The following is a 16,207-nucleotide window of genomic DNA, read 5'->3' as shown; positions in this document are numbered from 1 at the left end:
GTTGAAGCCTCACTGGACCAGGAGGTCGGGGTTGACTTCCACCATAACAACAGAATCAGGAGTCACCACTACACTTGCCGGGTCCTACTCCTCACTGCTGATCGAAGTCTATAGTATTCACTTCGACTTCCTCTAATGGTCCACTCCGCGATCACTTTCCCCCCTTCGTCCAATTTGCTTTACCGACACCAGAACCTTTAAGAATCATGCGATAACCAACCTCATGTTTCTGTTGGCTCTTTTTTCCATCGAGTGGTGAAGATGCGAGCACAGCAGACAGTCCCGCCGTCACCCCCCCCCCCCCCCCACCTTAAATGCCCTCATCTCTCAATTCAAATATATGTATATATATATATATATATATATATATATATATATATATATATGATAGAGTTGATAGAGATGCTCTGTGGAAGGTATTAAGAATATATGGTGTGGGAGGAAAGTTGTTAGAAGCAGTGAAAAGTTTTTATCGAGGATGTAAGGCATGTGTACGTGTAGGAAGAGAGGAAAGTGATTGGTTCTCAGTGAATGTAGGTTTGCGGCAGGGGTGTGTGATGTCTCCATGGTTGTTTAATTTGTTTATGGATGGGGTTGTTAGGGAGGTAAATGCAAGAGTTTTGGAAAGAGGGGCAAGTATGAAGTCTGTTGGGGATGAGAGAGCTTGGGAAGTGAGTCAGTTGTTGTTCGCTGATGATACAGCGCTGGTGGCTGATTCATGTGAGAAACTGCAGAAGCTGGTGACTGAGTTTGGTAAAGTCTGTGGAAGAAGAAAGTTAAGAGTAAATGTGAATAAGAGCAAGGTTATTAGGTTATTAGGTACAGTAGGGTTGAGGGTCAAGTCAATTGGGAGGTGAGTTTGAATGGAGAAAAACTGGAGGGAGTGAAGTGTTTTAGATATCTGGGAGTGGATCTGGCAGCGGATGGAACCATGGAAGCGGAAGTGGATCATAGGGTGGGGGAGGGGGCGAAAATTCTGGGGGCCTTGAAGAATGTGTGGAAGTCGAGAACATTATCTCGGAAAGCAAAAATGGGTATGTTTGAAGGAATAGTGGTTCCAACAATGTTGTATGGTTGCGAGGCGTGGGCTATGGATAGAGTTGTGCGCAGGAGGATGGATGTGCTGGAAATGAGATGTTTGAGGACAATGTGTGGTGTGAGGTGGTTTGATCGAGTGAGTAACGTAAGGGTAAGAGAGATGTGTGGAAATAAAAAGAGCGTGGTTGAGAGAGCAGAAGAGGGTGTTTTGAAGTGGTTTGGGCACATGGAGAGGATGAGTGAGGAAAGATTGACCAAGAGGATATATGTGTCGGAGGTGGAGGGAACGAGGAGAAGAGGGAGACCAAATTGGAGGTGGAAAGATGGAGTGAAAAAGATTTTGTGTGATCGGGGCCTGAACATGCAGGAGGGTGAAAGGAGGGCAAGGAATAGAGTGAATTGGAGCGATGTGGTATACCGGGGTTGACGTGCTGTCAGTGGATTGAATCAAGGTATGTGAAGCGTCTGGGGTAAACCATGGAAAGCTGTGCAGGTATGTATATTTGCGTGTGTGGACGTATGTATATACATGTGTATGGGGGTGGGTTGGGCCATTTCTTTCGTCTGTTTCCTTGCGCTACCTCGCAAACGCGGGAGACAGCGACAAAGTATAATAATAGAAAAAAAAATATATATATATATATACATTCTCAGTGAATGTAGGTTTGCGGCAGGGGTGTGTGATGTCTCCATGGTTGTTTAATTTGTTTATGGATGGGGTTGTTAGGGAGGTAAATGCAAGAGTTTTGGAAAGAGGGGTAAGTATGAAGTCTGTTGGGGATGAGAGAGCTTGGGAAGTAAGTCAGTTGTTGTTCGCTGATGATACAGCGCTGGTGGCTGATTCATGTGAGAAACTGCAGAAGCTGGTGACTGAGTTTGGTAAGGTGTGTGAAAGAAGAAAGTTAAGAGTAAATGTGAATAAGAGCAAGGTTATTAGGTACAGTAGGGTTGAGGGTCAAGTCAATTCGGAGGTAAGTTTGAATGGAGAAAAACTGGAGAAAGTAAAGTGTTTTAGATATCTGGGAGTAGATCTGGCAGCGGATGGAACCATGGAAGCGGAAGTGGATCATAGGGTGGGGGAGGGGGCGAAAATCCTGGGAGCCTTGAAGAATGTGTGGAAGTCGAGAACATTATTTCGGAAAGCAAAAATGTGTATGTTTGAAGGAATAGTGGTTCCAACAATGTTGTATGGTTGCGAGGCGTGGGCTATGGATAGAGTTGTGCGCAGGAGGATGGATGTGCTGGAAATGAGATGTTTGAGGACAATGTGTGGTGTGAGGTGGTTTGATCGAGTAAGTAACGTAAGGGTAAGAGGTGTGGAAATAAAAAGAGCGTGGTTGAGAGAGCAGAAGAGGGTGTTTTGAAATGGTTTGGGCACATGGAGAGAATGAGTGAGGAAAGATTGACCAGGAGGATATATGTGTCGGAGGTGGAGGGAACGAGGATAAGTGGGAGACCAAATTGGAAGTGGAAAGATGGAGTGAAAAAGATTTTGTGTGATCGGGGCCTGAACATGCCGGAGGGTGAAAGGAGGGTAAGGAATAGAGTGAATTGGATCGATGTGGTATACCGGGGTTGACGTGCTGTTTGTGGATTGAATCAGGGCATGTGAAGCGTCTGGGGTAAACCATGGAAAGGTGTGTAGGTATGTATATTTGCGTGTGTGGACGTATGAATATACATGTGTATGGGGGTGGGTTGGGCCATTTCTTTCGTCTGTTTCCTTGCGCTACCTCGCAAACGCGGGAGACAGCGGCAAAAAAAAAATATATATATATATATATATATATATATATATATATATATATATATATATATATATATATATATATATATCGTTATATATATATATATATATATATATATATATATATATATATATATATATATATATATATATATAACGAATAGTTTAAAAAAAAAAAAAAAATATATATATATATATATATATATATATATATATATATATATATATATATATATATATATATAACGATATATATATATATATATATATATATATATATATATATATATATATATATATATATATATATATATTTATATATATATATATATATATTTTTTTTTTGCCGCTGTCTCCCGCGTTTGCGAGGTAGCGCAAGGAAACAGACGAAAGAAATGGCCCAACCCATATATATATATATATATATATATATATATATATATATATATATATATATATATATATATATATGTTGTTGACTGGATATTCTTTGTGTGTATGGACCATGGTGAAGTGCCTGAGGATTGGTGAAATGCATGCATAGTACCAATGTACAACAGAAAATGGGATAAAGGTGAGTGTTCGAACTACAGAGGCATAAGTTTTCTAAGCGTTCCTGGGAAATTCTATGGAAGGATACTGACTGAGAGGGTGAAGACATGTACAGAGCATCAAATTGGGTAGGAGCAGTGTACTTTCAGAAGTGGTAGAGGATGTGTGGATCAGGTGTTTGCTCTGAAAAATGCATGAGAAATAGAAAAAAAAAAATGGATTTCTATGTAGCATTTATGAATCTGGAGATGGGATATGACAGGGTTAATGGAGATGCTTTGCGGAAAGTCTTAAGAGTATATGGTGTGGGAGTGAAGCAGTGAAAAAGTTTTGTATCAAGGACGTAAGAGAGGAGAGCGATTGGTTCCCAGTGAATGCAGGTTTGCGGCAAGGGGGGTGTCATGTCCCCATGGTTGTTTAATTTGTTTGTGAATGGGGTTGTTAGGGAGGTAAATGCAAGAGTTTTGGAGACGGGGTCAGGTATGCAGTCTGTCGGGGACGAGAAGCCTGGGAAGTGAGTCAGTTGTTCGCCGATGATACAGCACTGGTGGCTGATTCGAGTGAGAAACTGCAGAAGTTGGTGATTGTTTCGAAAAGTGTGTGAATGGAGAAATTTGAGAGTAAATATGAAGAGCAAGTTATTAGGTTCAGCAGGGTTGAGGGGCAAGCTAGTTGGGGACACTGTATGTCTGAATGGAGGAAAATTGGATGGAGTGCAGTGTCTCACGCATCTGGAAGTGGGTTTGGCAGCGAATGTACGAAAGAGGGTGGATGTGTTGGAAATGAAATGTTTGAGGACAATATGTGGTTTGAGGTGGTTTAATCGAGCAAGTAATATAAAGGTAAGAAATATGTGTGGAAACAGAGTATGGTTGAGAGAGCAGAAGAGGGTGTGTTGAAATGGTTTAGACATATGGAGAGGATGAGTGAGGAAATCATGAATACAGTGTTAAGAATGAGTGCAGTGCTGAAGATAGGACGAGAAATAAGAGAATAATATGCTTTTTTAATTTTTTTTTTTTTTTTTGGATTCAGAGAATCCTTTTTTTTCTTATTTAATATACTCTATAACTATACATTACAGTCCTCTAGTAAAACACAACAAAAATAATTTCCACTTTATAGCATAAACAATATATGTTTATCCTGCGACCATTTAAAATCATCATCCAGTACAGGAAGTAGGGATTCATTCCGCATGTTGCTGTGACAACCTCGCCCGTCACCGCCGTCACATAACGTCAACAGCTTCGACGATGACTTCAAGCTGTTTAATCAGGGCGCTGAGGGTGGGTCGGTCTGCGGGTCGCTCCTTCATAGCAAACTTCTGAAGCACGGTCAGGGCACCACTAATCTCGCGGTTGTAGACCCTTTTGCTGACGTTGGCAATCACGTCACCAAATGAGTACACGTCGCTTGCTCGAGTAGCCGGCTTTGCCGCGTACAACTCGGGTGCATACCAGCATCGCCTAACCCTTCGTTTGCCGGAGGGCCACAGGACTTTTCCAAGCCTGGTGCTGAGGCCATAGTCAATGATGTGGATGTCAACATTTTTGGAAACGCCAACAGTTATGTTGTTCACTTTGAGGTCATTGTGGGCGTAACCCTTCTCGTGGATTTCGTCAAGTTTCTGGGCCACGAGCATGAGCGTCCGGACAGCTTCCTGCTGCGTGCATTCCTTTATATACTGGTCGTAAGTCTGGCCAGTGTAGGTCATTATCACCTTGGCAGGCACCAGGCTCAGTCCATGTATCTCGGGGGCTCCTCCAGCGCCTGCTAGGTCACGCTGAATCCTGATTTCTCTCAACAATCCACGAATGTTCACTCCCCTCAGGAGAGTCTTCATGACCCTGGTATGACCCTTGAAGTACACCAAGTCCACACTCCCGTTCCCTCCTCTCCCCAGCGTCCTTATGTGACGCACGACATCGATATTAGGACGTATGACGAGGTTGCGTTCATCTGCACTGAGAACAGGGACGCGTTTATTTTTCTTGTCGACTTCAACGAAAGAAATGGAGCTGGACGAGTCGCTGTCTGTCTGTTCAACCTGAAGGCAGCGAGGAGCGAGGCGCATCTGCTTCTGAACACGTCGGATGAGGGGGACATCGTGAGGCATCATCCCCAATCCCTCCTGCACTAGGACCAGCACTTCGTACAAGCGGTCGACAATGCTTGCAAGAACAAACATTTCGTTATATCTCTGAGATCAAGACACAATTAACTTGACGAAGTAAACTCGGGTAGCCCAGTACAGACAAAAATATAGTGAAGCAGAAATATAGGAAAGTCTTTTCTTCTGAGAAACCTTGATTTAGCCGGATAAGGAGTGAGGATGAGGGTATAGTGAACATGATCGATTGTGTCGAGGGTGTATCGAAGACAAGGGTTGCAGTGAAGATCCGAGTGTAATGAAGATAAAATGTGTAGTGAAGATCAAGAGGGCTAGTGTTTGTGAGTGTAGAGAAGATGTGGGTGTAGTGAAGATAAAGTGTGTAGTGAAGATCCGAGTGTAGTGAAGATAAAATGTGTAGTGATGATCAAGAGGGCTGGCTAGTGTTTGTGAGAGTGTAGAGAAGATGTGGATGTAGTGAAGATAAAGTGCGTAGTGAAGATGGGGGGGGGGGGTTAGTGTGAGAGCGTAGAGAAGAGGGTGCAGTGAAGTTATGTAGTGAGTACGAGCCTGAGCCAGGTATCTATTTTATAGACCAACTCCTAGATGAACAGCTGAGTCGACTGTGAACCGACTGCCGCAACCAGGATTCGAACGTGGTGTGATCGACCTTGGACGGCCCGTCAGAAAGGCTTTAAACCGATACAAAAAAGAAAGAAAGAAAATAAAAGCATTTCTTTACACAAAAGGACAGTAAACTCTGGAATAAGGTGTCTCTCAATGTTACAAATGCCAGAACAATAGACTCGTGTGAGGTGAGAGTAGTAGAGGAATATTTCCATTCCGTAAATCGTCAATATCTTGACAGAGACGAAGAAAGATTCTCTTTTATTTTCAGATATTTCTGACAAAGGCCAAAAGATCGCCTGTTACCTGTTTTATGTGACTCACTCTCTCTCTCTCTCTCTCTCTCTCTCTCTCTCTCTCTCTCTCTCTCTCTCTCTCTCTCTCTCTCTCTCCTCTCTCTTCTGCTGCAGAAACAATTACCTCCCATACTATGAGAATCAAATCCCCTTGCCCAGTCTTGTATGCTGCTCATTAAAGAAACTCTGCCTCCTTATAAGATGGCCAGGGTCAGGGTCAGGGTTAGTGTCAGGGTCGGGGCCAGGTAGTGTCACAAGAGGCGTGAGGGCCTGAGTCAGGGGTCAGGGTCAAGCGTTGAAGCCTCACTGGACCAGGAGGTCGGGGTTGACTTCCACCATAACAACAGAATCAGGAGTCACCACTACACTTGCCGGGTCCTACTCCTCACTGCTGATCGAAGTCTATAGTATTCACTTCGACTTCCTCTAATGGTCCACTCCGCGATCACTTTCCCCCCTTCGTCCAATTTGCTTTACCGACACCAGAACCTTTAAGAATCATGCGATAACCAACCTCATGTTTCTGTTGGCTCTTTCTTCCATCGAGTGGTGAAGATGCGAGCACAGCTGACAGTCCCGCCGTCACCCCCCCCCCCCCACCTTAAATGCCCTCATCTCTCAATTCAAATATATGTATATATATATATATATATATATATATATATATATATATATATATATATATATATATATATACATTCTCAGTGAATGTAGGTTTGCGGCAGGGGTGTGTGATGTCTCCATGGTTGTTTAATTTGTTTATGGATGGGGTTGTTAGGGAGGTAAATGCAAGAGTTTTGGAAAGAGGGGTAAGTATGAAGTCTGTTGGGATGAGAGAGCTTGGGAAGTAAGTCAGTTGTTGTTCGCTGATGATACAGCGCTGGTGGCTGATTCATGTGAGAAACTGCAGAAGCTGGTGACTGAGTTTGGTAAAGTGTGTGAAAGAAGAAAGTTAAGAGTAAATGTGAATAAGAGCAAGGTTATTAGGTACAGTAGGGTTGAGGGTCAAGTCAATTGGGAGGTAAGTTTGAATGGAGAAAAACTGGAGGAAGTAAAGTGCTTTAGATATCTGGGAGTAGATCTGGCAGCGGATGGAACCATGGAAGCGGAAGTGGATCATAGGGTGGGGGAGGGGGCGAAAATCCTGGGAGCCTTGAAGAATGTGTGGAAGTCGAGAACATTATTTCGGAAAGCAAAAATGGGTATGTTTGAAGGAATAGTGGTTCCAACAATGTTGTATGGTTGCGAGGCGTGGGCTATGGATAGAGTTGTGCGCAGGAGGATGGATGTGCTGGAAATGAGATGTTTGAGGACAATGTGTGGTGTGAGGTGGTTTGATCGAGTAAGTAACGTAAGGGTAAGAGGTGTGGAAATAAAAAGAGCGTGGTTGAGAGAGCAGAAGAGGGTGTTTTGAAATGGTTTGGGCACATGGAGAGAATGAGTGAGGAAAGATTGACCAGGAGGATATATGTGTCGGAGGTGGAGGGAACGAGGATAAGTGGGAGACCAAATTGGAAGTGGAAAGATGGAGTGAAAAAGATTTTGTGTGATCGGGGCCTGAACATGCCGGAGGGTGAAAGGAGGGCAAGGAATAGAGTGAATTGGATCGATGTGGTATACCGGGGTTGACGTGCTGTTTGTGGATTGAATCAGGGCATGTGAAGCGTCTGGGGTAAACCATGGAAAGCTGTGTAGGTATGTATATTTGCGTGTGTGGACGTATGTATATACATGTGTATGGGGGTGGGTTGGGCCATTTCTTTCGTCTGTTTCCTTGCGCTACCTCGCAAACGCGGGAGACAGCGGCAAAAAAAAAAAAAAAATATATATATATATATATATATATATATATATATATATATATATATATATATATGATTAGTTTATTAATGTAAACATTTATTCGTGCATTATTCACACTGCCCGAGCGATTAGCATGACGTATGAACGAAAGCATTTAGTGGATGCTTAATCCGACGCTGCCACAGTCCACACTAGGCCCAGCGCCTGATGTTAAATATAACCTCTAAGCACAGCGGTCGTCAGGGAAACTGCAGGTAATCAGATGAAATAGTTCATCACATGAATTACTCATAAAAAGGGATATGCGAATAATTAATTCCATTAAAACGTTTCTCTCGTCCGGGTGAATACTAATGCCAGGCCGCTCCACTGGTACCCCATGAATAATTTATTGTTTATCATATTTTGTAATTGAACCAATAGATGCAGCATAATAACGATGTACACTTTGTTAATTGGATATTCGAAATGGTAATGCGGTATATGTGATATGTTAATGTGATTGGCCGAACGTTGAGTCATGATGGGGCACGTGCAGCAGTTGCTGTTTGGTGGTGTCGTCTCCCGTTTCCCAGGGGTGTGGTGGTGGTGGTGGTGATGTTGAAGGAAAGCTGGTCTCCCACACCCCAGAGTGACGTTGGTGTGCTTGGTGGTGGTGATGGAGGGAAGAGCTCTTTCCCATGCCCCAAGGTGGTGGTGATGGTGTTGAAGGAAAGGCCATTGGCGGTGGTGAAGAAGGAACACTGCCTTCCGTAACCCAGGATGTTGTTGGTGGTGGTGAGGGCGTTGGAGGGGAGGCTCCCTCCTATTCCCTGAGGTAAGGTCATCATGTAAGGCTCATGTCTGGGGTGCTAAGGTCATCATGTAAGGCTCATGTCTGGGGTGCTAAGGTCATCATGTAAGGCTCATGTCTGGGGTGCTAAGGTCATCATGTAAGGCTCATGTCTGGGGTGCTAAGGTCATCATGTAAGGCTCATGTCTGGGGTGCTAAGGTCATCATGTAAGGCTCATGTCTGGGGTGCTAAGGTCATCATGTAAGGCTCATGTCTGGGGTGCTAAGGTCATCATGTAAGGCTCATGTCTGGGGTGCTAAGGTCATCATGTAAGGCTCATGTCTGGGGTGCTAAGGTCATCATGTAAGGCTCATGTCTGGGGTGCTAAGGTCATCATGTAAGGCTCATGTCTGGGGTGCTAAGGTCATCATGTAAGGCTCATGTCTGGGGTGCTAAGGTCATCATGTAAGGCTCATGTCTGGGGTGCTAAGGTCATCATGTAAGGCTCATGTCTGGGGTGCTAAGGTCATCATGTAAGGCTCATGTCTGGGGTGCTAAGGTCATCATGTAAGGCTCATGTCTGGGGTGCTAAGGTCATCATGTAAGGCTCATGTCTGGGGTGCTAAGGTCATCATGTAAGGCTCATGTCTGGGGTGCTAAGGTCATCATGTAAGGCTCATGTCTGGGGTGCTAAGGTCATCATGTAAGGCTCATGTCTGGGGTGCTAAGGTCATCATGTAAGGCTCATGTCTGGGGTGCTAAGGTCATCATGTAAGGCTCATGTCTGGGGTGCTAAGGTCATCATGTAAGGCTCATGTCTGGGGTGCTAAGGTCATCATGTAAGGCTCATGTCTGGGGTGCTAAGGTCATCATGTAAGGCTCATGTCTGGGGTGCTAAGGTCATCATGTAAGGCTCATGTCTGGGGTGCTAAGGTCATCATGTAAGGCTCATGTCTGGGGTGCTAAGGTCATCATGTAAGGCTCATGTCTGGGGTGCTAAGGTCATCATGTAAGGCTCATGTCTGGGGTGCTAAGGTCATCATGTAAGGCTCATGTCTGGGGTGCTAAGGTCATCATGTAAGGCTCATGTCTGGGGTGCTAAGGTCATCATGTAAGGCTCATGTCTGGGGTGCTAAGGTCATCATGTAAGGCTCATGTCTGGGGTGCTAAGGTCATCATGTAAGGCTCATGTCTGGGGTGCTAAGGTCATCATGTAAGGCTCATGTCTGGGGTGCTAAGGTCATCATGTAAGGCTCATGTCTGGGGTGCTAAGGTCATCATGTAAGGCTCATGTCTGGGGTGCTAAGGTCATCATGTAAGGCTCATGTCTGGGGTGCTAAGGTCATCATGTAAGGCTCATGTCTGGGGTGCTAAGGTCATCATGTAAGGCTCATGTCTGGGGTGCTAAGGTCATCATGTAAGGCTCATGTCTGGGGTGCTAAGGTCATCATGTAAGGCTCATGTCTGGGGTGCTAAGGTCATCATGTAAGGCTCATGTCTGGGGTGCTAAGGTCATCATGTAAGGCTCATGTCTGGGGTGCTAAGGTCATCATGTAAGGCTCATGTCTGGGGTGCTAAGGTCATCATGTAAGGCTCATGTCTGGGGTGCTAAGGTCATCATGTAAGGCTCATGTCTGGGGTGCTAAGGTCATCATGTAAGGCTCATGTCTGGGGTGCTAAGGTCATCATGTAAGGCTCATGTCTGGGGTGCTAAGGTCATCATGTAAGGCTCATGTCTGGGGTGCTAAGGTCATCATGTAAGGCTCATGTCTGGGGTGCTAAGGTCATCATGTAAGGCTCATGTCTGGGGTGCTAAGGTCATCATGTAAGGCTCATGTCTGGGGTGCTAAGGTCATCATGTAAGGCTCATGTCTGGGGTGCTAAGGTCATCATGTAAGGCTCATGTCTGGGGTGCTAAGGTCATCATGTAAGGCTCATGTCTGGGGTGCTAAGGTCATCATGTAAGGCTCATGTCTGGGGTGCTAAGGTCATCATGTAAGGCTCATGTCTGGGGTGCTAAGGTCATCATGTAAGGCTCATGTCTGGGGTGCTAAGGTCATCATGTAAGGCTCATGTCTGGGGTGCTAAGGTCATCATGTAAGGCTCATGTCTGGGGTGCTAAGGTCATCATGTAAGGCTCATGTCTGGGGTGCTAAGGTCATCATGTAAGGCTCATGTCTGGGGTGCTAAGGTCATCATGTAAGGCTCATGTCTGGGGTGCTAAGGTCATCATGTAAGGCTCATGTCTGGGGTGCTAAGGTCATCATGTAAGGCTCATGTCTGGGGTGCTAAGGTCATCATGTAAGGCTCATGTCTGGGGTGCTAAGGTCATCATGTAAGGCTCATGTCTGGGGTGCTAAGGTCATCATGTAAGGCTCATGTCTGGGGTGCTAAGGTCATCATGTAAGGCTCATGTCTGGGGTGCTAAGGTCATCATGTAAGGCTCATGTCTGGGGTGCTAAGGTCATCATGTAAGGCTCATGTCTGGGGTGCTAAGGTCATCATGTAAGGCTCATGTCTGGGGTGCTAAGGTCATCATGTAAGGCTCATGTCTGGGGTGCTAAGGTCATCATGTAAGGCTCATGTCTGGGGTGCTAAGGTCATCATGTAAGGCTCATGTCTGGGGTGCTAAGGTCATCATGTAAGGCTCATGTCTGGGGTGCTAAGGTCATCATGTAAGGCTCATGTCTGGGGTGCTAAGGTCATCATGTAAGGCTCATGTCTGGGGTGCTAAGGTCATCATGTAAGGCTCATGTCTGGGGTGCTAAGGTCATCATGTAAGGCTCATGTCTGGGGTGCTAAGGTCATCATGTAAGGCTCATGTCTGGGGTGCTAAGGTCATCATGTAAGGCTCATGTCTGGGGTGCTAAGGTCATCATGTAAGGCTCATGTCTGGGGTGCTAAGGTCATCATGTAAGGCTCATGTCTGGGGTGCTAAGGTCATCATGTAAGGCTCATGTCTGGGGTGCTAAGGTCATCATGTAAGGCTCATGTCTGGGGTGCTAAGGTCATCATGTAAGGCTCATGTCTGGGGTGCTAAGGTCATCATGTAAGGCTCATGTCTGGGGTGCTAAGGTCATCATGTAAGGCTCATGTCTGGGGTGCTAAGGTCATCATGTAAGGCTCATGTCTGGGGTGCTAAGGTCATCATGTAAGGCTCATGTCTGGGGTGCTAAGGTCATCATGTAAGGCTCATGTCTGGGGTGCTAAGGTCATCATGTAAGGCTCATGTCTGGGGTGCTAAGGTCATCATGTAAGGCTCATGTCTGGGGTGCTAAGGTCATCATGTAAGGCTCATGTCTGGGGTGCTAAGGTCATCATGTAAGGCTCATGTCTGGGGTGCTAAGGTCATCATGTAAGGCTCATGTCTGGGGTGCTAAGGTCATCATGTAAGGCTCATGTCTGGGGTGCTAAGGTCATCATGTAAGGCTCATGTCTGGGGTGCTAAGGTCATCATGTAAGGCTCATGTCTGGGGTGCTAAGGTCATCATGTAAGGCTCATGTCTGGGGTGCTAAGGTCATCATGTAAGGCTCATGTCTGGGGTGCTAAGGTCATCATGTAAGGCTCATGTCTGGGGTGCTAAGGTCATCATGTAAGGCTCATGTCTGGGGTGCTAAGGTCATCATGTAAGGCTCATGTCTGGGGTGCTAAGGTCATCATGTAAGGCTCATGTCTGGGGTGCTAAGGTCATCATGTAAGGCTCATGTCTGGGGTGCTAAGGTCATCATGTAAGGCTCATGTCTGGGGTGCTAAGGTCATCATGTAAGGCTCATGTCTGGGGTGCTAAGGTCATCATGTAAGGCTCATGTCTGGGGTGCTAAGGTCATCATGTAAGGCTCATGTCTGGGGTGCTAAGGTCATCATGTAAGGCTCATGTCTGGGGTGCTAAGGTCATCATGTAAGGCTCATGTCTGGGGTGCTAAGGTCATCATGTAAGGCTCATGTCTGGGGTGCTAAGGTCATCATGTAAGGCTCATGTCTGGGGTGCTAAGGTCATCATGTAAGGCTCATGTCTGGGGTGCTAAGGTCATCATGTAAGGCTCATGTCTGGGGTGCTAAGGTCATCATGTAAGGCTCATGTCTGGGGTGCTAAGGTCATCATGTAAGGCTCATGTCTGGGGTGCTAAGGTCATCATGTAAGGCTCATGTCTGGGGTGCTAAGGTCATCATGTAAGGCTCATGTCTGGGGTGCTAAGGTCATCATGTAAGGCTCATGTCTGGGGTGCTAAGGTCATCATGTAAGGCTCATGTCTGGGGTGCTAAGGTCATCATGTAAGGCTCATGTCTGGGGTGCTAAGGTCATCATGTAAGGCTCATGTCTGGGGTGCTAAGGTCATCATGTAAGGCTCATGTCTGGGGTGCTAAGGTCATCATGTAAGGCTCATGTCTGGGGTGCTAAGGTCATCATGTAAGGCTCATGTCTGGGGTGCTAAGGTCATCATGTAAGGCTCATGTCTGGGGTGCTAAGGTCATCATGTAAGGCTCATGTCTGGGGTGCTAAGGTCATCATGTAAGGCTCATGTCTGGGGTGCTAAGGTCATCATGTAAGGCTCATGTCTGGGGTGCTAAGGTCATCATGTAAGGCTCATGTCTGGGGTGCTAAGGTCATCATGTAAGGCTCATGTCTGGGGTGCTAAGGTCATCATGTAAGGCTCATGTCTGGGGTGCTAAGGTCATCATGTAAGGCTCATGTCTGGGGTGCTAAGGTCATCATGTAAGGCTCATGTCTGGGGTGCTAAGGTCATCATGTAAGGCTCATGTCTGGGGTGCTAAGGTCATCATGTAAGGCTCATGTCTGGGGTGCTAAGGTCATCATGTAAGGCTCATGTCTGGGGTGCTAAGGTCATCATGTAAGGCTCATGTCTGGGGTGCTAAGGTCATCATGTAAGGCTCATGTCTGGGGTGCTAAGGTCATCATGTAAGGCTCATGTCTGGGGTGCTAAGGTCATCATGTAAGGCTCATGTCTGGGGTGCTAAGGTCATCATGTAAGGCTCATGTCTGGGGTGCTAAGGTCATCATGTAAGGCTCATGTCTGGGGTGCTAAGGTCATCATGTAAGGCTCATGTCTGGGGTGCTAAGGTCATCATGTAAGGCTCATGTCTGGGGTGCTAAGGTCATCATGTAAGGCTCATGTCTGGGGTGCTAAGGTCATCATGTAAGGCTCATGTCTGGGGTGCTAAGGTCATCATGTAAGGCTCATGTCTGGGGTGCTAAGGTCATCATGTAAGGCTCATGTCTGGGGTGCTAAGGTCATCATGTAAGGCTCATGTCTGGGGTGCTAAGGTCATCATGTAAGGCTCATGTCTGGGGTGCTAAGGTCATCATGTAAGGCTCATGTCTGGGGTGCTAAGGTCATCATGTAAGGCTCATGTCTGGGGTGCTAAGGTCATCATGTAAGGCTCATGTCTGGGGTGCTAAGGTCATCATGTAAGGCTCATGTCTGGGGTGCTAAGGTCATCATGTAAGGCTCATGTCTGGGGTGCTAAGGTCATCATGTAAGGCTCATGTCTGGGGTGCTAAGGTCATCATGTAAGGCTTATGTCTGGAGTGCTAAGGTCATCATGTAAGGCCTAGGACTGGGGTGCTAAGTTCACCATGTAAGGCTCATGTCTGGGGTGCTAAGGTCATCATGTAAGGCTCATGTCTGGGGTGCTAAGGTCATCATGTAAGGCTCATGTCTAGGGTGCTAAGGTCATCATGTAAGGCTCATGTCTGGGGTGCTAAGGTCATCATGTAAGGCTCATGTCTGGGATGCTAAGGTCATCATGTAAGGCTATGTCTGGGGTGCTAAGGTCATCATGTAAGGCTCATGTCTGGGGTGCTAAGGTCATCATGTAAGGCTCATGTCTGGGGTGCTAAGGTCATCATGTAAGGCTCATGTCTGGGGTGCTAAGGTTCATCATGTAAGGCTCATGTCTGGGGTGCTAAGGTCATCATATTTCTGCCCACCTTGTGTAGTGGTTCCAGGCTGACGTGCGTTACGGAAAGTCTTGAACTACTTCACGCCATTGTCTTAATTTCCGGGTATTCAAGGGTCGGGTCATGATGGAATACGTATATTCAGACATGTAATTTAGTATATAGAAAGCATACCTCATGACTCATACGGTGCAGCTAGCTTAATGTTAACTGCCCTCAACTTTTCCTCTCTCTTGGACTTGACTTGATCATCCTCTTCTTATACGTCCCTTTTCCTCTGCTTCCTATCTCTCATTCTCCCCGCACCTTTTCCATTAATGCCACTTACCTTAGTTCCCGTTACATTTTTTCCGTCTAATTCCCCTTCCTCCACCCCCTCACTCCCCGTAACTATTACCGCCTTAAGCATCTGTCGGTTTAGCTGCCCACGTCTCTCTCCCATCCTTGCATCTCTCCTCTCTTCAGATGTCTGTCTCCCGACATCCCAGTCTCCCGTTCTTCTCACCTACTTCCTCCTCTACTTCGTGGCTGCTCCGTCCACACACCTGAGACCAGCAGCCTCACCCCCTGTGATTCTCCTCAGCTACGTTCTAAGCCTCAATGTTATGAGGCCTCAGCGATAAGATCCACAGCAAACTAGACTGTGAGTAGAGAAATAGGCGTCGGCCACCTGTTGGACAGTTCTTAAGATTTCCTTCCATTTTTCTTCTTTCTCCGTCTCTTCAGACCTTCCACAGTGTTTCATTTTAAGGCCTGGTTTCAATATGAGAGACTTCCCTCCGTAACCGAAGCTTCCGGACGTGTGATACTTAAAGGAAATACTCCCCCAGTCTGGTCCCCTCAGTGAACGTCACCCCGCGTCCTTAATGATGGCATTCCATTAATGTTTCGTCCACTCCTGCCCCTTGGTCAGAGATGCATGATTCTCTCTCTCTCTCTCTCTCTCTCTCTCTCTCTCTCTCTCTCTCTCTCTCTCTCTCTCTCTCTCTCTCTCTCTCTTCCAAAGGAATCCTTGATCTGACGTCGAGTACTTAGTGAACGGCAACTTAATTCTCGTCTAGAAGTATTACGTTGGAGTTAAGGCTGCCATTGCTTACAACGGCTATTGGGTTCCTGATGTGATTCTGTGATGGTGATATAAGTTTAGGATTTCTTCATCACATTTGCTCATTCTGATGTCAACTTTTTTTTTTTAATTTTATTTAACCTAATACCTTCGGCTCGCTCAGCTTATCAGCTCGTGGTTATCTCTCACTTTTCCTTCATCAATTTTTTTTTTTTTTAACTAACTTCCTAAAAACCTTTGTTTTTCCTCTTGGTTTGTGACCAAGAGACAG

Source organism: Panulirus ornatus, chromosome 1 (genome assembly GCF_036320965.1).
Source record: "Panulirus ornatus isolate Po-2019 chromosome 1, ASM3632096v1, whole genome shotgun sequence".
Taxonomy (NCBI): Eukaryota; Metazoa; Arthropoda; class Malacostraca; order Decapoda; family Palinuridae; genus Panulirus; species Panulirus ornatus.
This window is presented reverse-complemented; position numbering follows the sequence as displayed.